Source organism: Corvus brachyrhynchos, unplaced genomic scaffold (assembly GCF_000691975.1).
Source record: "Corvus brachyrhynchos isolate BGI_N302 unplaced genomic scaffold, ASM69197v1 scaffold23, whole genome shotgun sequence".
Lineage (NCBI taxonomy): Eukaryota > Metazoa > Chordata > Aves > Passeriformes > Corvidae > Corvus > Corvus brachyrhynchos.
In genome coordinates, this window is record NW_008238983.1 from 9636800 (window position 1) to 9661674 (window position 24875).

Below are 24875 nucleotides of genomic sequence, written 5' to 3' on the forward strand. Positions count from 1 at the left end.
CGTGTGAGACTAGGTAATGGTTTGAAAAAGGAGAGAGGGAAAACAATTGCACCACAACAAAAAAGCTTTTTGCTGTAAGGTCTGCCAGCTCTGCTTTGCTGCAATGTGTGTCACTTTTTCACTTTCTGAGACAAGCACCGATGTGTGTCAGGAAAATGCATAAAGGAAAGAAGTTATGGTTTCTATTTTTCCCTTCTGTGGACGGTAGTGTGTTTACAACTGGGCTAGGAATCTCCATTTCATGAAGTATAAAAATGTTTGAGATTGAACACTGCATATTCATGGCTATGCCTGTAGATGTCCCTTGTGTTAGTAGAAAAGACCACAGCATGGCAAGCAGTACAAAACCTGTGCTGCCAAATGCTTATCTGGTTGGAGATTACTTTGCTTCTCTGATGAAGAATGTTGCACTGGGTTTAAGGTGCAGTTATCACCTATTCTTATTCTTTGAATAAGCCAAGAAATTAGAAACTCTGATCTGCTGTGTCTGAATGCTGTCCCTTTAAAGCCAAAGGAGATGTGCTCTCAGATCTGATTTTGTACTTAAGTCCAAGGAACAGCAGTTGATGACTGGGTGCTTAAAGGATTTTGGGAAGAATGGTGACTTTCCAGGAGAAGAAGATATAAGAATACTAGGCCACTGTGCTGTTAGAAGGGACAGAAACAAAAACCTTGCTTGCAAATACCAATCAAGCTTTCTATATGTGGTCTTTTTTTCTGAGAGAAATAATAGCTATAAACACTTTTAAAATCTTCCTCTATTGTAGTGTGGCAAGACGGTAACTTATTTAGGGATATGGATCAAATCAGCATTATTTGAGTATTAGTGCAAGCCAGTTTCAACAATCCTGCTCCATAATCCTACAAATACAGCTATCTGAAACACAGAAGCTATTGTATGAAAAAAAAAAAAAAAAAGAAAAACCTGAATTCTCTATTCAATATAGTGCTGTATTTTTAATCTTAAATATTTTCTTTTTTATTTATTGGATAGGAAGGTGCATTTTTCACATGTTGAAAATGATCGAAGTCCTATCTTCTATATACTTTACCATATTGAGTGATTCTGTTACATTACTCCGTGTTGTAAATTGGTGAGAAGTGGGATGGTACAATTATATTCCATTACAATTAAAGTCTCTACATGTAAAGAAAAGAAGTAAAATGGCTATATTGGTGGTTTGGTTTTAATCCTCAAAAAAATTTGGTACTACAGTTCCAAATTAATTATAAATATAAGGATAAGATGGGGTCTAAGACTTGCAAGATGGGGAAGGATGCAGGAAGGTTTGTTGGAAATGAACTCTCAAGTTCAGCTAAAGGATAGAGGGCAATATGCTTACGGGCATTTTTTTGCTCTTTATATCAAAGGTCCAGTGTTTTTCCTCTAGAAGTTACATACAAAGAGACAAAAAATGGATCCTTTGAGGTGGGGTTGTTGTTGTTTGCAGTTAGCTAAAGTACATGTGAGTGACTTTTCTCATTACCAAAGCAAACAAAAAAAACACAAAAAAAAATCCTGTGCCAAATCCTTTGGAAGTTATCAGTTCAAATGTACTTTTTTCTTCTCTCTTTAAAAAAAAAATCATCTTTAAGCAGAGCAAAGTCTTAATTAAAAGTTCATTTTAATATTTACTAGGTTAGCACTAATTTCTAATATTAACTTTCCTACCTGGTTACCTAAGAGAACAAATATATAGCAACTTTTAATTTTTTTAGCAAACACAGAAATGACAGCAGCATTAAGTAATTGCTTTTAGGTTTATCTTACTTCACTTTGGGGTAATATTATGAAGCATCCTTTTGGAAGAAATAAAATAACTGAGCATCAGGTGAATGCCTAGTATAAAGCATTAAATAGGAGTCAAATATTCATTATCTACATTCAACCATCTGTAATCACAAGGGCATTCAACAGGAGATTTGAAATTCAGAGCACTTTTTAACACCATTTCAAGTGCAGGACCTTTAGATATTTGTGCGCTGAAGACTAAAATCACAGTGTGTCATATTCATGCATTTATATTTCAGAAAGAAAAAAGTTCTTTAGTCGAGATTGCCAAAGCCGCTACAGATTTAAATCTAAGAAGCATTGCTACCACACTAGAAAATCAAGTGAAAGTATAGAGGAATTTTAGATAGAAAAGGAATGCATCATCCAAAATATACATAATAATACCAAAATACTGTTTGGAATAATCAAATCAAATGCACTGACTTCCCAGAGTTTCCTTTAACATAAATTGGATGACCGATCTTCTGGTGTCTAAATACTGCTCTGACACAGAACCTTAAAACCAATAAGCAGTAGATGCAAGAACTGTCACACTGATAGAGCACACAAGTTTGAGACAAAATGTATGGTTCCTGATTGTATAGTGGTCATAAAGTTGAGTGTAATGTTTAATAACTTGTAGAATAAAGCAAAATAAGAGTTTTGTTCTTTCTTTTTCCATTTTGTTTCTTGAAATACCTTTAAGGGATGATCTGTTTATTTGGTCCTGCCTAGCCATCATGGACATACCTGTCTTCTTTTCCACTGTTGAAAATTTGTGCACATATCTCTTCTGACATATGTTATCTCAGGATCAAATTCTACAGCTTTGATAAAATCTTTGGGGATGACTGGAATTTTAGCTCTGTAGAAATGGAATTTCAGCTTCAAGATTTATCATGAAATGCTTGAAGTATATTAAAACAGATTTGCTGTAAGTCTCAGTGTCCAGAAAAAAATAGTTTAATTCAAACTAAGGATGAGTTGTTGTCATGAGGTCTGTAGCCAAATATTTTTAAGGTCAACATAGTAATAATCATAACCTATCTTTTGGATAATCCTGGAAAGATACATAGCTTTTAGTGTGGTTACATTTGATTGTAGCTCATGTTTATGTTGTTACCTTCAATTTCATGTGTGTAAGGCTCTGTGAGCTCATCTCTGGCATTTGTGGTTTGGACAGGTAGATGCCTAGAGCAGTGAAGTTACTGCTCTCTCAGACATTTGCTGAGCGTCCTTTGTTATGCCTGGAGTTTTTCTCAAGTGCACTGTGCACCAAAGAGTTTAAATGCTGGCTACTGTGGACATAACTTGTCTTTAATTTACTGTTGCTGTGAGCTGAACCACATGAGGTTAAGAGCTTGTCAGTGTGATGTGCAACAGCCAGCATACTGAATGTGGCACCACCTGAATCCACAGTATATTAGAACACAGCTGTACACATCTAGTCACATTTTCAGTCCATCACCGCAAGCTTCAGGAGGTCAGCTCTGTCCACCTAAGGCATGCTGGCCTAAACCTTTTCCTGTATATAAAAAGCTGTATCAGGTATCTTCCACTCATGTCCAAAAGGCCACCAGAAAAGGTGTTCAATGCTCTAGGTAGAAAATGTATGAAAACCAAGTTCAATTCATTTCCCCAACCAACTAGGAAAGTTTTCTGATGACAAGAAATATAAATTTTTTTGGCTGAGATGTATTTTATACTTCCTATGATGGTTGTTCTACTACGCACAGAACTGAAGAGTCATTAGAGTGGAAAGAGGTCAAAGAACATTATTCTGACAGCTGGGGAGGTACCTGAATTCCATCTGTGTTTCCAGGACTGTTTCTGTATGGTGGTTTCAAGGACTGAGATATCAGCCTTTAAAATGTAAAGCTTTTATTTTAATTTTTTCCCTTTATCACCAACACCACATTTGCTAAGAGTGATTTTTTTTTTGAGGTAAACAAATGCAATAACATAAATGGAAAGATGTCTTGTAATTTCTGTGCTCCTTGGTGTTAAAAAAAAGCAGTGGGTCTTTTGGTACAGGAAGGTGAGAATACGGTTTGTGTAACTGAAATTGTTGGAGGTTGTTCAATAAGAATGGCACAGGGAGGTGATGGAGGTTTCTTGCCTCTATCCAGGGTGCCTTCAAGTAAAGGGAACTTTCTTGACTCAGGATGGTGCCTTTTACAGAAACTGAAGTAGCATTACTGTGAAAAATACTAATTCTAAAACAGTTGCTAGGATTTGAACAGTTTTATATCTATCAAATTTGGTGGGTTTTTTTAAAGTAACAAGCTTTCTGTTCAAAAGGTTTGTGGGTTTTTTTTAATCAGCACCCATGGAGCCGTGGATATGGTCTTTCTTACACATCACTGCTACTGTGCTGGTGGCAACACACACAAATGTCATACTCGAGTACTTCTCTTTTGAGAATATCCCAGTGGCGCTGTGAACCTGAGGGGAAAAAACCAGAGAACTGTAACTTAGACAACCACATCTTTTATTGCAATCCAGGACAACAAGAGCTGTTCCCATTACCTGCAAGTATACCTAGCTTTGTGTGGGTTGTAAGAATAAATTAACTAAGAAATTACTTTAGTTGTTTAAGAGAGCAGAAGGCTGATGAGAAGGAATTGTAATTTCCTTCTCCCACCAGCTTTTTCTACATTGAGAAGAGGTATAACCACAAAGTTAGTAGTAGCTCTCACAGAAGGAACATCAAAGGAAAGAATGCTCATGTGACAGCACACAAATCTCTAGCATGAACAAAGAAAAACAAAGCTTGTAAAATATTAAGCCTTAGTATTTGAGCCAGATGTCATAAGATCAATTATCCTTATGAATCCTGTTTCTAAAGTTTTACAAGCTAAGTATACAGTATTTGTACAGTTAACAGTTCTAGTTCAGTGTGTACAGTCCAGTGGTTACATAGGGTTAGCCTGATCCTGCAGAAGACAATCACACATTCCAAATAAAAGACCAAATCACTTGGAGATAAACAGTATTAAAATGGAAGCACATCTGCCAAGTATCAGCTGTCAAAGCCCTGCAGCTATCTGAAACCAATCAAGTGTTGGAATAATCCGTTGTAGTGCACTTCATCTTTATGTCTTTGTAATCATCCAGCCAATTTCATGAGCTACATGGAAAAGCATACGTATGTGTTTGTGATTATAATAATGCTTTAAGTGAAATCAGAAATAAAGAATAAACACTTAATCTGCAACTATGAATTTCAGCATCTCATTTGATCATTATTTCCTGATTTCCCAACAATTCATGATTGCCCGTGGCAGTTGACAACATTTATTCATTCTGTATCTTGCTGAGAATTAAGAAAACTTGATGTAAATAGTCTGAACCTCTTATGCAAGTACATACAAGACCTAAATGATTTCAACATATGCATTGTTGCACTTTTGTCCTTTAAAAATGTTTGTGTGAGACTCTTTGCAGAGGAATAGGACAAGCTGATTGCTAAGGTCCAAAGTCAACTTTCAGCTCACCTAGTTGTCAGATCAGATATCTGCTGTGTTTGTGAGGCGGCTGCAAAAGTTAGCTACATACTCTGTCACGGTTGCTGAATAAAATGGAGAGCATTCTCTGATGGTTACAGAGCAGGTTGAGAATGAGAACTGGAAGGCTGTCAGAATTGGAAGACAGCCTAAGTGACATAAAGGCCACTTCATGGCACCTATTTTTCTTCTACCTCTTGCCTCCTTCACCCATCATCATATTATTTGGATACTTTATAGAGCAGAAACTGGCTTTTCATATAAACTAAGTCTAGCTTGTTTTGGCATTCATAGAGCACTTGGGAACTATGCTGTACACACTAATTGCCTTTCTTATGCAGTTGGTCCTAAAGACAGAGTTCCATGCTGTTGTTTTTGAAGCAGAGCAGAATTCTGATGGAGTAGAGGAGATGTTGGAGACAAGTTGAGTGTGAAGTCTAGGTCATGGCCATCAGGACATTACAGATGCCACTGGAGTTCAAGAATCCACTTACTAAATATCAATAGTGAAAACTGTGTCTAACTTTTGCCCTTGGTTTTCTGGTTTTCAACATAATCACTAAATTCTGTGTATGGATAGATTACTTTCCCTGTTACGGAGATAAAAATTGGGTGCAGTCTTTAAAAGTATCATGGACAGAAATGACCCTTTGAGTGTTGAGATCTGACTTCTCATTTACCTTAAGCCATTTAATTTCACTCAGTTTATATGTATTTGAGTAACACGTGTTTACCTCACATAATTTCCAGAGAAATGTTAAACTCTTGGTTTGTAGGCATTATGGGATGGAGAGTCTGTAAGTGCCCTCGGTAGTTTGCAGCTCTGGTGGTTACGTACCTTCATGAATATTTATATCAGATTATTCAAAGGAAGAGCTTGCTATTGTAATGCTCTCCTGTTCTGCTTTCTGTGCTAGAAGAAAACCCTAGTGCCTTGACTGGGAGAAAGCTTCGTATGTTGTAATCAGAAAACCTCTCAATCTTCTTGATTAGCTGATCAAACAAAGCCTTTTAATCATATAGGTCATACAGAGGCGTTTTCATCAGTTTAATTTGTATTATTCTTCATTTTTTTCCTCCAGTCCTTTCAATGACCCCTTTTGAATTTGATCTCTCTAAGCAATATTTGAATATCAAGAATATTTCTGGAACCCTTTTACTGAAATGGAATTTTCTCCACTATTTTTTATGCTCTTTTTACCTCCAAGGTTTTAAAATTTGCTCTTCTGCCACAGCATATGGCTTAACTAGATAGATATTTAACCATGACACCTAAAATCCTCTTTAACTGTTTTTCTAAGATACATTCTTCATTCTTCAGGAAAGACCTGAATTCCTTATTGTTTAATGAATTAGTCTTCTTTTGGTGTAATAAAACACATTTATACCTAGGAAAGTAATCACAATTTGTCTTTCCACTTGTTTCCTTCACATCTAATAATTTTGCCAATTCCAGTCATCAGCAAGCTTTATAAAGTCATTGTAATACTTTCTTCCAGCTCATCAGTGAAAATGATGTTAGTTGTCCGACGTACTGTCCCCATTTGCTGCTGAAGATGTCAGCCATTTCTCTACATGTGCTTTGATTCTGCCCAATCCTATTTTCTATCTGAAAATATTATTCAAAATGGCATTGTGTAAACTGTATTTACCATTAATTTTAAAAGTGAAACTTTAGATCTAGGAAGGCAATCAAATTGGTTTGATAATAACAGTTCTTGGTACACTGTTATTGACTGACATTTGGACCTGCTTTAGGTCACTGCAAAGAGAAAATATCTTAACAGACCCACCAATTGATTCAGCAAGTGGAAGAATAAGGTAGACTAAAGCAAAAATTGTAAACAGACTTTCATAAAGTCGTTTCTCCTGACTCTTGCTGTAGAGCCCCTCAACAGAATTTCAGCTTCCATGGCTGTTACTCGGGCATGATTTACCTACAGATTTATGCTTAGAATAATGTACTTTTTTTTTGACCAGAGTTCTTTAAAGCAATTTGCAGTTTGAGCCAAGTTATAGTCTGATAACTAGACTACAAGTGATGTGAACAAAGTAGCTACATAGTCTAGCATTCAATGTATTTTTGAAATAAGCAAGCCTACTAGTAGTACTTGAATATTCATGCATAGTTCAGCCAGTCAGTATGTTTACAATTAATTGTCTTACCAGAATACAGGCTTAAATATAAGTTACTAACTAGACCGTATGATTTAAATTTCATTGTGAATCTAATAGTTTTTTAAGTGTAAATTGTGTAAGAGATTAACCTTGACCTTTTTTAAATTCATTGAGACAGAAGGGTTTTGGAATCAGCATTTGAGATCGAGATCATGGGCAGATGAACCAGTGTTGGAATTGTTGTAACTGCCCTTCACATGCCTTGTAAGGTGTTGCATTTGCTATCTGTTGTAAATAATTCACCATTCTTTTTATAAGATCCTGGAATAAATTAACCTATTAACTGAATGTAGGGGTTTCTGTATTAAATTTTTGTTTCCATTAAAAACCCACAATCTTCTCTTTTTGTTATTCAAATTTTTAAGTAGTTTGGACTGTATAATATATTAGATTCTCACGTTTGAATCAGAGCAGCGTCAAGATTACTTTTCAGTTGAGACAAATCTGTTTCTGTAGCTTTTAATATGCCTGCAGGTGTGCAGGATGTTCAAAATGTTTGTGACAGTATCCAGTTCTGAGGGGAAAGGGGGACAGCTTGCCTTTTGCCTTTTGTTGTTTTTTGGGGTTTTTTTAACAATCAGACAGTATCAGGAGACCATACTTTCTACACCAGGCTTGACAGAGAGACAGCAGCGAGTTCGGCAATTCCTAGCACCTGTAGTAGTATTCACTGGTGGCTGAGTTACTTCTGAGAATCAGTTGTGAAGGGCTTACAGACCTAAGCAGGCTCTCCTCACTTGACTGCCCCACCGTTCAGGGGTTCAGCTGAGGAAGTGTAGGTAGGAGCCATATGGCTTGGATTACCACAAAGCGTAAGATGTAGAGATGAAGGGGTACAGGGACTGCTCTGGGAGCCTGTTGATAGGGTGGATGATCCCTTCAAACAGGAAATACAAAGATTTGCCAAGTCTGGTGAGTGATGCTGCATTCAACATTAACAGTTGTTACAGTCATTTATAATAAAGCTAAGACCTTTATGTTCTCCTTTTTCAATTAAGTTCTTTTGTCCATCATCAAAAAAACAGCATCGTAGTTTTGTCCATTTTACAGGAAGCGGTGCCATTCTTAGGTTTATGTGAAATTGCCCAAAACACTTAAGGAACTAGGAGCATGTGGTTCATGCCTGTGTCAGTGTTATAGCTCTAGCAAAAATACAATATGAAAATTAAAGTATTTATGCTTGCTCAAAGTTCACATTGCTGAGAACTCTACATGTAATCACTTTCATTTTTCCTGGCAAATGGGCTCATAAGGAAGAACAATCCGGCATCACAGCACTTGGCAACACTCGATGGTGATTAGCCTGATTAAGTTATACGGTACTCACAATAAGTAATTTAGAAGTATATAATATTCAGAGATAGAAGCAGGAAAAAACAGCTCCCTTCCTTCAGTATGTGCTTACTGTTAACTGTCCAGTGAATGGCCTTTTGCCTTTGTGGAACAGCATGTAGTCTCTTTTAAGTGCCAATTTTGTGACTTTTGTGAATATGACATACAGTGATAATATATCTCACCGTTCCATAGCTTTAAGGAAACACTTCTGAACACTGGCAGAGTTTGGCTCCTTTCCTTCAGAATTTTGATCTACTTCAGATGTCTTCTAGGAGTTTGTTCTCTCTAGCTGATAAGGAAACACAAGATTCATACACTGTCCACAGTTGCCGGTTGAAACATTTATTTCCAATACAAATTTTTTAGCTTGATCTTTTAATCCAGGAAATGACACCCAAGGAGAGACATGAGTTCTGTACAGCAAGTAAAATGCAATAGCTTCAGCTATTAAATAAAAACGTTACAGATTTTTGCAGCTGGAGCTTAAGAAACATTGGGTAGTAAGTAATGTTATTCAAAATATATTCCCGTAATGTTTCCATTTAGAAACATTCCTTCAATCTGTGTATATTATTCTCCACTTGATTATGCAGTTTGAATTTTTTTAGCCAAAATTCTCTTTGGCCTCTTCATAATGATTATACTATAAAATGCCTTCAAATATTTTAAAAATAAAATAGCTTTCAATAACCAGTTATATTATTTACTAAGTATAGATCTCTGCAGAACAAGCTTTTTTTTCTGTCAAGTTAACTCTGGAGCCACTTATTCTATCCTTATTCTTTCATTTCTTGCAAGGGTACCATCATCATTACTAAACATTTATGTACAGCTGTGCATGCACTGTCATAATGATTTGACAATATTTTGTAAGTGAGAGAAAGTCGGTATTTGCATCTTCAGTAGCTTTATCCAGACTTCCTAGAGATGCCTTTCTAGCAGCAGTACTTACTGTGTACCACTCAGATTTTGCCCTTCGTTATTTGATACAGCTACAAACTCAGAATTTTGCATAGACAGTACTTGCTCTAAGGGCCTCTGATTTCTCTTAATGTATTACAAATTTCTAGAAACAAGAGGAATATATTGACTTCATAAAGAGGATATTAAGTACAGGAAAGACTAAAATGCTCTGAATATTCAGGTACTAATTTTTAGGCACTAATTTTTAGGCTTGCTTATTTTCAAGAATATACAGTAGGAAATCATGTTACAGAGACAGAGATCATCTCCAGGCCTGCCTTGTACTGCACTAATACTGATAACCAAGCTGTCTTTCTTTAATTATTATTGGTTTTGTCTGTGGAAAAATTGAACTGAAACTACCCACTCAATTTTAATCCACAGACCAGCTAGCTGGGGACGCAGCCTTTCCAATTTGGATTCCAATTTAGACAATAAAACGAGATCCTTATCCTGTCATCTGCCTGTGCCCTGCTGAGTGCAGTAGAAGAACATAGCTATAAAAAATCAGGCAGTTTTAGAGGTGTAGTCATGTTAGATATTTATTCAGTTCTGAGATTTAGAACCCAATAATGGTTTTGATTCTTTTGAATGATAAGCTTGTTTGACTCAGAGTTGTAATTTTTTATATTTTCTATGCTGATATAACTCATATATAAAAGATACTATTTAGTAGCAACCCCTGTTCTAATTAGAAATGAGCACTGATGTCACACTTTTCATGAAAGAAAAGATTTCTAATAGTTCAAGTGTCAGGTAAAGATAATTTTAATTGAAATCAACATTGGCAGAAAAATTGGACAAGGCTTTCACTTTCCATGTCTATCTGATTTGAACAGATTATTTTTTAATACATCACAAAAATCTGGAATTTAAAAATAGTTTGCTGTGCAGGGATTAGAATGATCATAATATTTTTTTAACTTTTCAGAGTAAGTAGAGACCATCTGTCTATTAATTTTTTCCCCAAGTTCTAACTGAAATTATTTTGTAGTATCACATACCTTCATATTTAATCATTCCACTTATATGAAAAGTTTCATTTTTGACTCATCTTAAGGGTATACGAAAACATCTTTTCCCAACTCAGTCTGGATTGAATAGTAGCCATGTAGCTCATGGCTTAAATGTTTTTCTTGCTTGGCCAAGGTACATCCTCAGATCAAAAAACCGTATCTGGTTTTTTGTACACATCTCAATTTAAATATTTGCAGAATGCAGTTAGCACAAAATTGACATTTATCATGAGACTGTTCTTGAAATATAAGATTTACTGAGCAATTTAGATGTGGGAGGAACCCAGCTTTCATCCTGGATGCATGATGTTCTGAAAATAGAAGTGGTATTTCCGATGCTTGCTTATGATCCAGCTAAGTTGATATGTGCTGGCAAGGGGTTTTAGGAGCTGCAAACATTTCTTATTTTCAGGATGTCTTCTCAGTTTTAAATCAAATCTCAGTTTCTTCCAGCTGACCATTAGATTATGGGACAATCATCCATTTCAGCTCTGAAACTTAAAAGAACCTGTGTTCCAGGACAGTGGGATTCTGCTCAGATTCTTTATGTTTGTGGTTGTACTTCCTTTTGCAAATATGAACATCACTTTCTGTCTTCTGAAAAATGTATCTACGTTGTCTTCAAAATACTTTTAATTTGAAAAATAATGATAGAGAGTCTTCTTAATTAGGTCTCTGATTGTGATAGCAAACAGCAAAAGAGGAGGCTTACAAGGATAACTTACGTGACATTTTTTCCCATGTATGCATCCTCAAGACTAGATCGAAATGAAGCCATATGTTGTTAAGCAGTCAGAGAGTGCTGTACCTGCTGGTGCCATCCTTATATTCCAAAAGCAAGTGCATTTTTTTGAATTAACTCCTTGTGATGTACGCCAGGTACATGTGTTGGGTGAGACAGACAGCACTTGAGCTTCAGCCAGGGGAACCACTGTGGTTAGGGTTGAGGGCTGCACTTTGAGTTCACACTTTACTTTCTCAACAGAGGAAATTCATACTTCCTCTGTGTAGCACATGGCCACAAAGTTGCATGTATAGGTTGAAGACAATGATCTGTTAGCATTTTTGTTGAATTATTTGTCTATTTTGCACTTTTCAGCATGCCTGGGTTTAAATTCTGGTTTAGAATTAGGCACCTGTGGAAGTCTCTGGTGCCAGCTCAAAGCAGGGTCAACTAGAGCAGGTTGCTCAAGATTGCATCCAGTGGGGCTGGCTCCACAACCTCTCTGACCAACCTGTTCTAGTTATTAACTGTAAAACAATTTTCCTCATGTTTAAGTGGATTTTCTTCAGTCTTAATTTGGGCTCATTGCCACTTGTCCTCTCACTCACTACCACTGAGAGGCCTGGCTCTTCTTTGTTCCCTTCCATCAGGTGCTTATACAGGTTGGTAAGATCCCTCTAAGCCTCTCCTGCTTGAAGCCTTCTCAGCTTTCTCAGCCTTTCTTTGCATGGCAGTGACTCAAGTGCAGTTGTCATCTTTGTGGCCCCTCACTGGACTCACTCCAGCATGTCTCTGTATGTTATGTCCTGGGGAGCCCAGAACAGGCCACTGTGCACCATGTGTGGCCTCACCTGTGCTGAGCAGAGGGGAAGGATCACCTCCCTCAGCTCACTGGCCTTGATTTTCTTCAGGCAGCTGTAGATGCTGTAAGCCACCTTTCACTGCAAGGTCACACAGTTGGTTTATGTGCTGCTTATTACCCAAAAGGACTTCTCTGCAAAGGTTCTTTCTAGCTGGTTAGACCCCAGCCTGCACTGGGGCATGGGGTTGTTCCTCCTTTGCCCCTTGTTGAACGTCATGAGGTTTCTGTCAGCCCATTTCTGCAGTCTGTTGAGATCTCTCTGAATAGCAGCACAAGCCCCTGGTCTCTCAAAAGCGTCTCACAATTTTGCATCATCTGTTAACTTGCTGAGGCTGCACTCTGTCCCATCATCTGCACAGTTAAGTTACGATGCTCAAAATGCTCATCTCCACACTGATGTAATTCATGTGGTATTTTTGCCCAGCTGCCTTTCCCTTGAATTGATGAAGAGAGTCAATAGATGTTAGGGGATAGATGTGCTAAGACCACTTCTTAATTTCCTGTAGCCTCACAAGGGGGTACAAAACAACAGTTCAGATGTGAACGATATTGGACTTGGAAACTTTGGTGAGTCTAGTTATGAATGCTATATAAATGCAGGATTTTCAGATGCAAGGCCTCATTGTAACTTCATTTTGAGCACCAAATGTATTAATTTTGGGTCTGGCTCACTGAGAGAGAAATAACTTCTAGCACATGTTTCTGGTTTTCACTGTATAGCTCTTCTACCTCACACGTGTAATGTCTCTTAAATTTACTGTTACCTGCATTCAGTCCTGAAGTACGTAGCTTATTCTGTTTAGATGTCTTTTTATGTATTGCTTTATTGAATTTTTAGGACATAATACCATCCTAAAATTACTGCTGCTGTGCCTAATCTGTATTCCACATATGTCTATACATAGTAGTTCACAATTTCAAAGTCCATACTTAATGGACAATAAAAACATATTTCATAACGGTCTTCCTGGAAATATGTTATTTTTACCAGGAATATTAGTTTACTGGCTATTCATTTAAGTAGGCTCTATTTAAATGTTTCTGTAGTTTTGTTCAGGCTACAAAGTTCTTGGCCATAATTGTACTGACAGCTGTGGATCCAGTAATCCATTTGTATAAAAATCAAAGTATTACTCACAATCTTAAAGCTGAAAATTGATAAAATGCTGGAATAGAATTTAAACATGGAAGTCAGAGAAGGATAGAAAAAAATGTTTATGACTGGAATATTTATAAGGTTAAATTAATTTAAAATGTGATTCATACTGTGATGTGAAGAGTGAGGGTAGCTTCATTAATTAAATAAATAAATAAACCAGAAATAAACCTCTTCTCTACTGATTGGGCCATATTCTAGTCTTACAGAATTATCTGAATATTTTTGCTTCTGTAAGTATGTCTAGAACTTGCTACATAGACGTGCCCAATTTGTAGGGGAACTATTTGTCTGACAGGTCTAGTATCCTGTGACTTCTGTAGCCAGAGTGTGGCTGTCAAGTGGATCACCTTGTGGTACCACGTGTCATGAGTGGGACCAACAAGGTGTGCTGACCCTGGCTAGTCTGTTTGCCTGAGAAGTTGAGAGCAGTTTGTACTCCTAAAGAAGGCAGTATTATTTGGCACTCCAATGCAGAGCATTTTATCCACATTCAGTTTCTCACTGAGCAGTGACAAACTGAAATGGAAGGAAAGGCAAATGCACTTAAAGTCAGTGTGGTAGGCTCAGAAAAGTACAGTGGCAATAGTGGAGTGTCTGAGCTGTGGTCACTCTTGGCTCTGATGGCTCTGATACAGTCAGTTAAGACACAGGGAACATACGCTGCCGTGGAGCAAGATGAAAGATGTAAAATAGGATTGGGGCAGTTTGGGATATGGAGAAAGAAGGCTGAATTCAGGGCAGGTGTAATCCACATTGTCATAGGGCCCAGCTTTTTATGGACTCATTCAGGTGGTCAAGGCTTTCATAAAATATTAGGACAGATGTCACAAATTTATTTGGGTTAACAGATAAGCTTGAGCCCTGTGGCAGAAAGTGAAAACTACAGAATAACTGTGTGGTCAGCTACCCCCATAAAGCTGAATTTGCCACACACAGTAATTATGTCAAATGTCCTGAGCTAGTTATAGACTGACAAGGAATTAATTTTTTTTAGTATTTTTTTTCCAGAAGTAATAATTTATTCTTTGCCCAGATACAAACTTACAAAGGGCTAGAAGGAGAAAGGGAAAGGTGCCCATCTTTGTGGTGTTATATTTCCCACCGATTCATTTATTAAATGCCTTTCACATTGTTCCCCCGCCACGTTCCCCTGCCCTGGCCACTGCCTCGGGTTCTCCCTATTGGTTCCTGTACCCCAACTCTGCCCATGTACTGCCCCTGAGCCCCCCTGCACCCGGATCACGAGGTCTCTCTGCCTCTGGGGATCGCTGGGACAAGATGTAAGATTAAAGATCCTCTAAAACCCTCGTGGGGAGACCCTTCTTGCCTCCTTCGCCGTCACTGTGTTGTAGAGCTGAGAGCTGCCGGAGCAAAACTGCGGAGCCGTCCGGAAAGGGCTGTGGGAGGGCGAGATGGCTGCCCTGCCCTAAGCAGCTCCGCTGAGCTCCCAGGGAAAGCTGCAGCTTGCTAAACCAAACCTAGCACTACAACACGTCAGATAGCTCTTCACTTCAAGTGATGCCGCACTTGTGCTTAGCAGGTCGTTCTTCTGCAGCGGTGAGAAAGGCTGCCCGATCTGTCACATGCATACCTTGTGTCAGAGCTCTAAAGAGTGAGCTGCCATGAAGGCAGGCTTCTGGTCACGAGTTTCAGTTGGTTCTCAGGTGATGCTAATGATGATGATATGTCTCGTTGCCCTCTGCTGAAGAAGTTATTCAAAGAATCCTTTCCTTTCAGATATATTTCTGAAAATGTAACTCAGCTCTGAGAAGATGGTATCATGGTCTGCTGTTCCTGCTGTCCCAATGATTCCAGGTTATAGCTGCACAGTTTCGAAGCAAAATAGGGATTGCATTCACCTTCTCTTTTTCCTGTCTGCAATGCAGTTTGAGTCTGGATTTTAAATGCAGCCAGGCCTTCTTACTTATGATGTCCTGATTAGGAAGACACCAACAGTAAGGCCAAGCACCCTGTACAAGCCAGAACAAACCACCTGTTTTTTCTAAGCAGCATTAGCTCTGGGTTTACAGGAGTTAAATTTATGTGTCTAATCTAACTACAGACATGCGCAAAATATAGCTGCTTCATATACTTGGAATCAAGTTGCTTAATATACCAACATTTTTAATGTCATGTTTTATGGACAACCTCACTTGCATAGTAATCTACTTTCTTTCAACTCCTACTGATCTGAGTAAAATCTGAACCTGAAATCTGCTTAGGAAAAAATAAAAGGATCCATTAATTGTTTGCAATAAATATATTTATTCATTGGATAATTGTATTTGAGATTCCAGTGTGCTTGGTCTTGTCACAGGTTCCATTAATGCTTTTATAATAGGCAGGAGATGGGAGGAAAAGATAATAGTTCTGAAAAAAAGGAAACAGAAAAAAAAATCTAAAAAAACCCCCAGGTAACTCATGTTAAAGGTTTTTGGAAGTACAGCTCTTTGAGCACAGGTGCTGGTAGCAGCAACATTGAAGTTCTGTCAGAAGACCCTATTGTTTTGGGTTGGAGTGGACAGGAGTTAACTGGGCAGTCAGGCCACCATGTGTACAAACACCATCTGCTGGAGGAGAGTTTTTCCTCATGTAGCTATAAAGGGAATCCTTGGTCCTTTTCTCCTACTACTGATGATATGTTCACTCATGCACTTCGGTATTTTGGGATTCCACCCGGCACCAGGTCAGCTCTCCTTGTGAGAAAGGCAGGTGAGGGTGCTGGCTGTCAATGCCGAGGTCACCTCTTGTCAGTGTCTCCAGCTCTGTGCTCTGCAGCTGCCCAGAACTGACCTGGCACACAGGGGAGTCACTCGGTGATGGAGTGCAACCTGGGTACTTGTGTAGATTATTTTAATTATGTATTAATTCTTGAAAGTGCTTCTGCTATTGTAAAGAGGACTTCATAGAGCATATCAATCTTGAGAAGGCAGCCTTTATGTGTAATATGGAAACTTTAAAGGTGTTAGGGGCTCACAGTGCTGCAGAAGAATGTGTTTTCAAATTTTTCTGTTTTTCAGTGGTGAAAACAATGACTTAAGAAAAATAGGACACAAAACTTGTGGCCATTATTAGTGTGTATCACCAAAATTTCACATGCAATTTTTAGTAGTGTTTAGTTTTAGACAGAGGTCAAGAAGTCCAGTCTTATCTGATCCCAAACAACTGCTTTAATATGTTTCAAGTACTGATCTTGCCTCATTTTCAAAGTGCCTGAATTTGTCTTGCATACTTCTGTGGAAAACTGTATTCCCCCAAGACTGACTTTTGGGGAATGCTGGGTTGCTTCTCTCTTGCTCAGCTTCAGTTTAACACCACTGATTGTCTCTTGTCTGGCCCTTTTTATGCACAGTGTTCAAATCTAGTACTGTTTCCCACTTCATTTTTGAAGCTATTAACTTGGCAATGTCATCTGATAATGGGTTAAATGCCCAATGGAATTCCAGATGTATCAGATCTACTTTTCCTTTCTTTTTACTCCATGAAAGAAATTGTGCTGTGTGAAACCTTAATAATATCAAGTGCATATACTTCTTTTCCTTTTGAATTATAAATGAATTTTTAGCTTTGGAAGCCAGCCTAGGCTTGAGATGTTAGTTTTGGTTTTTTCCACCTTTCTTAAATAGGTATGATACTTTGTAATGTCTGTTTAGCAATTGCCACCCCCAGCTTCACAGAGTAACAAAATGTGTGATTACCTCTGTTTATTTCACTTTTGGACTGGGCGTGATATAGTTCATCATGAGAGATAGAGTATACTATATTATTCAAATTCTCCTTACCATTGCCCCTGAGTAGAAACATCACTCTTGTTGAAAACAGGCCAGATATAATTTTTTTATCTGTACAGATCACTTCTGTTCCAGTCCATCCTAACAGCAAAGCTGTTTCGTATTGAAGTCAAAACTATGCAGTTATCATGTGCAGTGTTGTGTTGAACTGTATTTCTCAACACAAGAAATTGTTGAAACTGAGATTCTTAGAATTTTATCAGTGCGTCTTGTCATGTTTTCTTCATAAACTTTTTGCTTACTCATTGTTTTCTTTAAAATGAAAAAAACATTAGGATCTGGATACAATTTTTGACAATTGAAGAGTAGGAATACCTCCCGGCCAGCACTCATTGATCTGGCTTTGAGCAGAGGTTTTACCACATGATGGGGAGTAAAAATCTGTCTCTGCTCTTGACGCTGACAGCCCTTAAGCTAACTTGCAAATACTGATCTTCCTCAGAATGGCCACAACACTCATTGCTTTCTTAAGCAAACTTATAGTTTTGAACTGTGAGCTTTAGCATTTCTGTACTGTGAAAAATTAGTTTTGTGAAGTCTAGAACAGATTTTATGTGATTCATATTCAGGGAGAAAAAAAAGATAAATCGGTTTCCTCGCTTTTCATATTAGCTCTGTTTTGCCAGTGAGAACAGATTTAGCTTTTTGATTGGACTATTTCCAAGATGCACTGAACAAGTAATGTAAAAACTCAATTTTACAATCAGCTTTTAAGACTAGATTAAGATATTCAAAGAGAAAGAAGTTACAGAGTTAGTGAATGATGGCATAACTCAGTTGAGAACCCCTCAAAATTTCATTTAGTGTAATTAGAGAAAAGAAAGCTAAAATAAATGCAAAGCTGGTAACTTTTATGTATATGTAATATTTCTGAACATGGAACATGGTGATTTAGATGAACATAAAGAGGAAAATACTACTTAGCGGCATGAGCTTTAGTGAAAACTAACTGGATTCTGGATCTACCAGAAAGAAAGAATTTTAATTAGTTGTTTTGAACAAGTGATGTTGAGGCATCCTAGAGAGGGATTTGCATAGGTAGCCAAGAACTCAATTTTCCTATGGTTCAGTAACCTTTTCACCAAAACAGAGGACTTTCAAAGAATTGTATCTGCCAATGTATCTGCTCAGCTAGTTACTTGAGATCTGGGTTTCATTTCCCTTGTCTGCTGTTTCAGCAGAGTCAGCAGAGAAAATTCGTGCTTTTATTTAACCAAATACAGTTTAACATTTTTCTGCATAATTGTGCAGACTTTCCAGAAAGTGTTAGACAGTCCCTTACACAGGATGAGGATCACTGCCCTATCTTAACACTTTAAAGTGTTACAACTTTGCTAATTTGAAGTGCTTTGAGGACTGCAGTCAAAGCAGGTATCAAACAAGCCATCCCAGCAGTTTAATTCTTCTATTAAAAGGTTCTTAGGTATGAACTCAGTGCTGCCATAAGTGACAGACTAACTGGTCTCTTAAATTTTTACAAGTGATAAAAGTATATAGCTATGCCTCCTGCATTTTTTTTTCAATGCAATGTGAGAACCTGTAATATTTGTGAAGTTACTTCCCTGGTATATATGGGCCACATTTGCATTGGAAAATTTTGCAATAATTAAGTAACAAGCAGCTTTCACTAGTTGTCCAGTTTACTCTCTGCTTTGGTCTCCTGACTGTGGAGAGAAGGATGATCTTTTTGGCAGCTCAACAGAACAATAATAGGGGAATTCAGGGGTATGCTTTTGTTTTTCATGAGTATTGGTAAGATGGCCCAAAACAGGCCGCAGGCTTTTAGGAAAAAGTCTGCAATTCAGCTGTAGCAATATCAACTGCATGGTAATAGGTTCAGACAGGGAATTTGGCACTTGCTTCAGTATTCAGACAGTGAGCAATAGAGGGGTTATAGAAAAGCCAAAAAACCCAAAGAAGCTGCATATAGGACTTCCAAAGTTGACTGAGCACTTGTTTTTGGATCTGATCAGAGTTTTAATCTAACTCTGCCTACTAGTACAGCCCTTCATGGTTTACCTGGTTGACAGACCTTTGGGGCTGGACCAGGACACAAAGTTCTGTTGCAAGGTTCTAACTCAGTATTGAAATGTGTAGATTATATACAAGATGAAAAGATTCAATATTTAACTGTCTTGTGAGACTTCATGTTCTGTATGTAGAGAATGTATAAGTAGAAAGGTGATTTCATCCTTTTGTTTACAAAACAAAATTTCAAAGGATTGGTTTAGTTGTCAAGGACCCTTCACAACATTTTATATTGTAATATTCTTCAAAGAATAAAGATGATTGAAAATATTATTGCTTTCAGTATTACTAGTATGATATCTGTAAGATATTTTCATCAAAATTCTATAAGGATACCCTTTTACTCTTTAGGAATATTCTCTTTAATGCCTTTGTATAATTTTTAAAAATACAATGTATTTCTTACATCTGTCTTCACTAAATGGCTGACCTATGAACCTAGTTTGACGTGTGTAGTATCTCCTATGTTGTATTTCTTCTGGTAGGCAATGAATAATGGAAGAAATATTATTTTAATAGGGAACTGATTCTGGTTTTCCCCTCTGCACCTTAGTGGTGGAAAAAGCCAGAATAAAAAGGCTCTCTGCTTACAGAAAAGTTCCAAATCTGTCTAAAGGTTGCATTTACTTTTTGTCAGCTTGCATTAATATAATTTTAGTCATTTTCCATAATAAATGTGTGATTAAAGGTTATCCATATAGCTAAATAGCTGTTATTACCATGTGCCATTTCAGTTACTTGGATAATTTGTCAACTCTGTATACAAACAGACAGTTAACAAATAAGAACTTTCACTCCCATAGTTAAAATCATAAATCAATAGCAATTTTTCATGGGTTGATCCAGCTGCTTATCACCCACCTAGTAGACCCAATTACCTTTACATTCATCTAGCATTTTAGGTTAGAAAGTAGTTTTCTGTTGCCTTTATGTTCATCCACTGAAATGTAAATTTAACACTCATTAGTTCTTATGTATGTGATTCTTGGTACTGCCTCCTTCTAGTAAACTTGTGTTTCTCTGTTGCCTGGTGTTTCTGGTGGTATCAGTTGCTCCTTTATGCAGTTGTGTGGATACTGCTCTGTAACAATCACCAAGTTGCCAGCATCACAGATTAAGGTTATTTCAAATACAGAACTGGAGGCATCATCCTGGGCTGTCCTCCAGTTCCTTGAAGCTGGAACTAACATCAGCTCTTTCTAATAAACTTACCAAACAACCTTCTAAGAGCAGAGCGAGTATAGTTTTGACACCTCAACTCAAATTACATGGGATTGGCTGCTTTTGTGATGTTCTAATACCTTTTTTAAAGTTCCAGCAAAAATTTGTGACCAGTGACCAGCCTGAACTGGGTTGTCCTTGTCCCACATGTGCTTCCTCTGACTCTTTCTTTTTCTCCTGTCCTTCAGCCTTGCTAAATTATAAAAGCCAGTTGTGCTCCCTTCTCAGACTTCAATTCCTTCATCTAAATTCACCAAACTCTTCTAATTTCACCTTTTACCAGTTTTTATTTTCTCTGTTAAAAAAACCAGAATTAACTGAACAAATTCTGAACAGCAGAATACTGACGGAGTCTCCAACGTGCCTTGCTACAGTATGTGCAAGACAGTACTTTGAAGTTAGCCCAGCTTTCAGTGGGGACTGGACCAAATGTTTCCAAGTTCTCCCATAAAAATAATCAACAAAATCTTTCCTGCTTCCTGCAGAATCTGCTCCTGTTTCATGGGAGTGTTTCATGTTGACACATCTGGTGGAGAATACAGAAATAACAACCTATAAGGTATATATGACTACCACGCCGTCTCTTCAGTGCCAAATTCAGACAATATATTGACATTGAGACTATTTGTTAGTTACAGGGGCCTTCCCACCACTGTGGAGGCACAGTAGGAGTTTACTTCTGGCTCCAACAGGCATAAGCCGCAGGAAAGGAAGTAGCTAAATAAAAAGAAGAAACATCCTGGCTCTGTATTTTCTTCTGTAGGGGGGAGAAGGAATGGAGAGAAAAGGAAAGAATTGTTTACATGGAAAGAGGCAAAGGTGAAGGAAGAGTCCTGTGAAGGGAGGTTTCTTGGAAGCAGCTGGGTGAAGCTAATGTGAGGAGGCTGTAAGGGAGAAGAACTGGGAAGGGCTGTGATGTGTGATTTCACACAGTGACAGGCTTTGTGTGTGTGTATTGGGAATTTCCTGCATGGAATACACTTTCTTCAAGGTGAAGGCCGTCTGGCTTCTGTCTGAATTATTTCCCTAAGGAAGTGCTGAATTTAGAATGAATCATTCTCTCAAAACAGAGAAAACCCCTTTCTATTATTTACCAAGGACAACACAGAACAAATATTGTAGCTGAAATAGTCATATAAAGTGTGATCATACTTTAAATAATTTATCTAAAACAATGGTCAGCATGAGGCTCTTGGCTTGATCTTCATGTTAAGGATTAACTCTTCTGCAGAAGGGATATCCTTGTGCAGTTTATTGATATTGAGAGGATGAGGAGCTTCAGGTTACTAGTGCTGGGGTATGTTACCTGCTCTAGCAGTTAGCTATCCCAGAAAAAAAAAGGCAATATCTTCATGTACAGAAGCATGTTTCCTTAAAGGAATTTCAGTTATATTACACCATATTTATTTAGAAATTAATGTTATAGTACCAAAGACCAGAACGAAGAAGATACTGAAAAAATGTGTGGTAATTCTTATTTTTAGGTGACTGTCTCCACACATCCAGGGTTTGAGTTAACACCCAAACTGCAGTACTCACAGAACTCACAGAACTATGTGCCTCAGAAAAGAATCAATCTCATATTCACTGAATGTTTCTTACCCAGCGTCAAAGCACAGGTTGTTTAAGGCACCTTACAAGAAATACACTCTCAGTCTTAGGTCTTCAGTACCTTTTTCTGCTCCACTGGGAAAATAGCTTTCCTCAGTGTTACTGTCTGCACATTTACCCTGAAGGCATCTTTCAAAAGTTGGTGTGAAGAAAATTTGGCTGTGGTAGTGTCTTTTATAATGGAGTTTCTTAACTAAAATAATGTATTGTTTTCTATACATGATAGAGGTTTCAATAGGAAAGACAGGGAAGAGCCCAGTGGTTACATTCAACTTAGTCACTGCTTTGATTTCTCACAAAATAGTATATCTAGTGCTATCACATTGTGCATGAGTGCTTTAATAGCTGAACTACTGGAGTAAGAGGGAGGAGGGAATGAAGAAACTAGATCTCACTTTATCTTCTAGGGTATTGTACTGTTTTCTTTAAAGCATGACAACCATTACCGTACTTTCTGTGCAATGCTGTCAATAAGGCATGATTGAAGAACACACTTTTATGGGTACTGATAGGCTGTGGTGTCATTTAGGCACCAGACTGCTCCATTGTCTTAGGGCAGAGATGATTCTACCTCTTCACTATTGATTTCTCTAATTGGCCATTTCTGATTGTGTTTTAGATGCTTGTTTGGTTTGGATCAGATCCAAATACTGCCACTGGCACTGAAGGAATATCATAGTACACTGCTATCTAAACTGCTCCGCTGTGTAGAAGCGGCAAAATTTAAAATTGAAGAAGGCTGAGTGTTGTAAAGCTAGATTTAGTTTAGCAGGCTGCTGCTCCCTGAGAGCTCAGCGAGGGTTTCCTAGGGCCATGCGATCAGTCGCATCCCGGAGTCCATTTTGGATAGCCCCGCGATCTGGCTCCAGCAGCCAGCAGTGTTACAACGCAGTGGTGACAAAAGAGGTAGAGAAGGGTCTCCCCGCGTGGGTGAAGAGGATTTTAATCTTACACCTTGTCCCAGCGATCTCCGGAGGTAGAGAGACCTCGTGGTCTGAGCGTGGGGTGGTTTTGTCAGGGTCCCAGGGGTGGTCCCTGGGCGGGGTTGGAGTACAGGAACCAATAGGAAGAGCTGAGGGAGTGGCCAAGGCTAAGGCAGGGAATAGGGCGGGGGAACAGTCTGGGATAGGAAGAAGCATGGGTGAACAGGTCACCCCAGCTGAGCGGCGAGCTCATTGCTCTGCAGCTTCCTCAGGATGTGAAGGAGAGAAGGAAGCGCTGAGCTCTTCTCCCTGGGATCCAGAGACAGAACACCTAAAACAGTTCAAAGCTTTGTCAGGGGAGGTCCAGACTGGGCATGAAGAAGCATTTCTTTACCAAGAGGGTGGCCAAACATTGGAACAGGCTCCTAGAGAGGTGGTCAAGGCCCCAGACCTGTCAGTGTTCAAGAGGCATTTGGACAATGACCTTAATAACCTTCTGTAACCTTCAGTCAGCCCTGGACTGGTCATTTGGACTCAATGGTCATTGTAGGTCTTTTGCAATTGAAATATTCTTATGCTATTCTCTTCTAAATGTGCTCCTCTGTAGCTATGTTCGGTTTGGGAAATGAGCTGCTTTCTCAAATAAAAATAGGTTTGAAGCAAACCAGAAAAACTAACAGTATTAGCAGAAATCCAGCCCTGGGTTAATTCCTTCTTTTTGTGAACCATCATCCTTTTTCTTAATTAATTTATAATGGGAAATTACAAAATTAAGTAATTTGGTTTGATTTTAGCTTCTTTAATTTTTTTTTTCTTTTATATAATTTTATTTTTTATTCTTTTATAAGAATAAAAAAACAGTTGTATTGATTCAGAAGTGGGGTCTATCTAGCCCAGTATCCTGTCTGGAATGTGTAAGGGCATGAAAGAGACATGAGGGGAAGAGTGAGAACAGGGCAGTCACACAGTACTTGTTTCCCTAATGTTATTGTTTACCAAGTTTAAAGTTAAATAAATACACAAAGTGCGTATTGCCCTCTAAATTCTTCTTCTTGGAACAGCAAAGCTTCGAAGGCTTCCACTCTGAAAGAATTCTCTGTGTCCACTCTCATGCCAGCAACTGCCTGCAGAGCTGAAGCTAAAGGAAACAGGCTGGTTGCAAGCTAAGTAGCAAGTGTCCTGTCCCTAGGTGACTAAGTTCATTCCAAACTGAAGTAAATGTGTTTTGGGCGTTTGGTCTGTGTGAAATTAATTCACTAATTGATACTCTTGTAGGCCATTTCAGGAGTGATGGTCAAAAACTGCAGGGAAACAGACTGTGTTATGCTTTGTCCATTAAATAATAGCGTCTGGTGCCTGCTTTGCAAGCCCTTAAACAGTGCACTCTGTGGAATGCAAGACTGCTGGTGCCTTTCTGTGAATGCTGGGTGCTTGAATAGTGTTCTTAGTGGTGTAGCACCTGAACTTTAAATCACATTTAAATAAGAAGACACAGAACAGTTTTACTAAGCACAATCAGCATAGGGAGATTGAATATAAATAGGACTGGGGCAATTTCAAACTTCTTTTTAAAGGAAAATCATGTCTGCAAATTTCTGGAAGTATTAAATGCAGAGGAAACCATTGATTTTTGAGACCTATTTGGAATTTTGGCTGCAAATATTTCCCTGCGTCATTGGAAAGAAGTACAAAACCTTTGTAGCTCAGCCGCAAAGTTCTGCTATTGATTTCGTAACACCTAGGGAATAACAATAATTTTTCTAGGAAAAAAATGAGACAGTTCT

At 38.2% G+C, this 24875-nt stretch overlaps 1 protein-coding gene across 1 annotated transcript in view; it reads left to right on the forward strand.

The window, feature by feature from the left end:
• CTNND2 (catenin delta 2) overlaps nt 1–24875 on the forward strand; it is a 656025-nt gene that overhangs the window by 307609 nt on the left and 323541 nt on the right. The window lies entirely within an intron of this gene.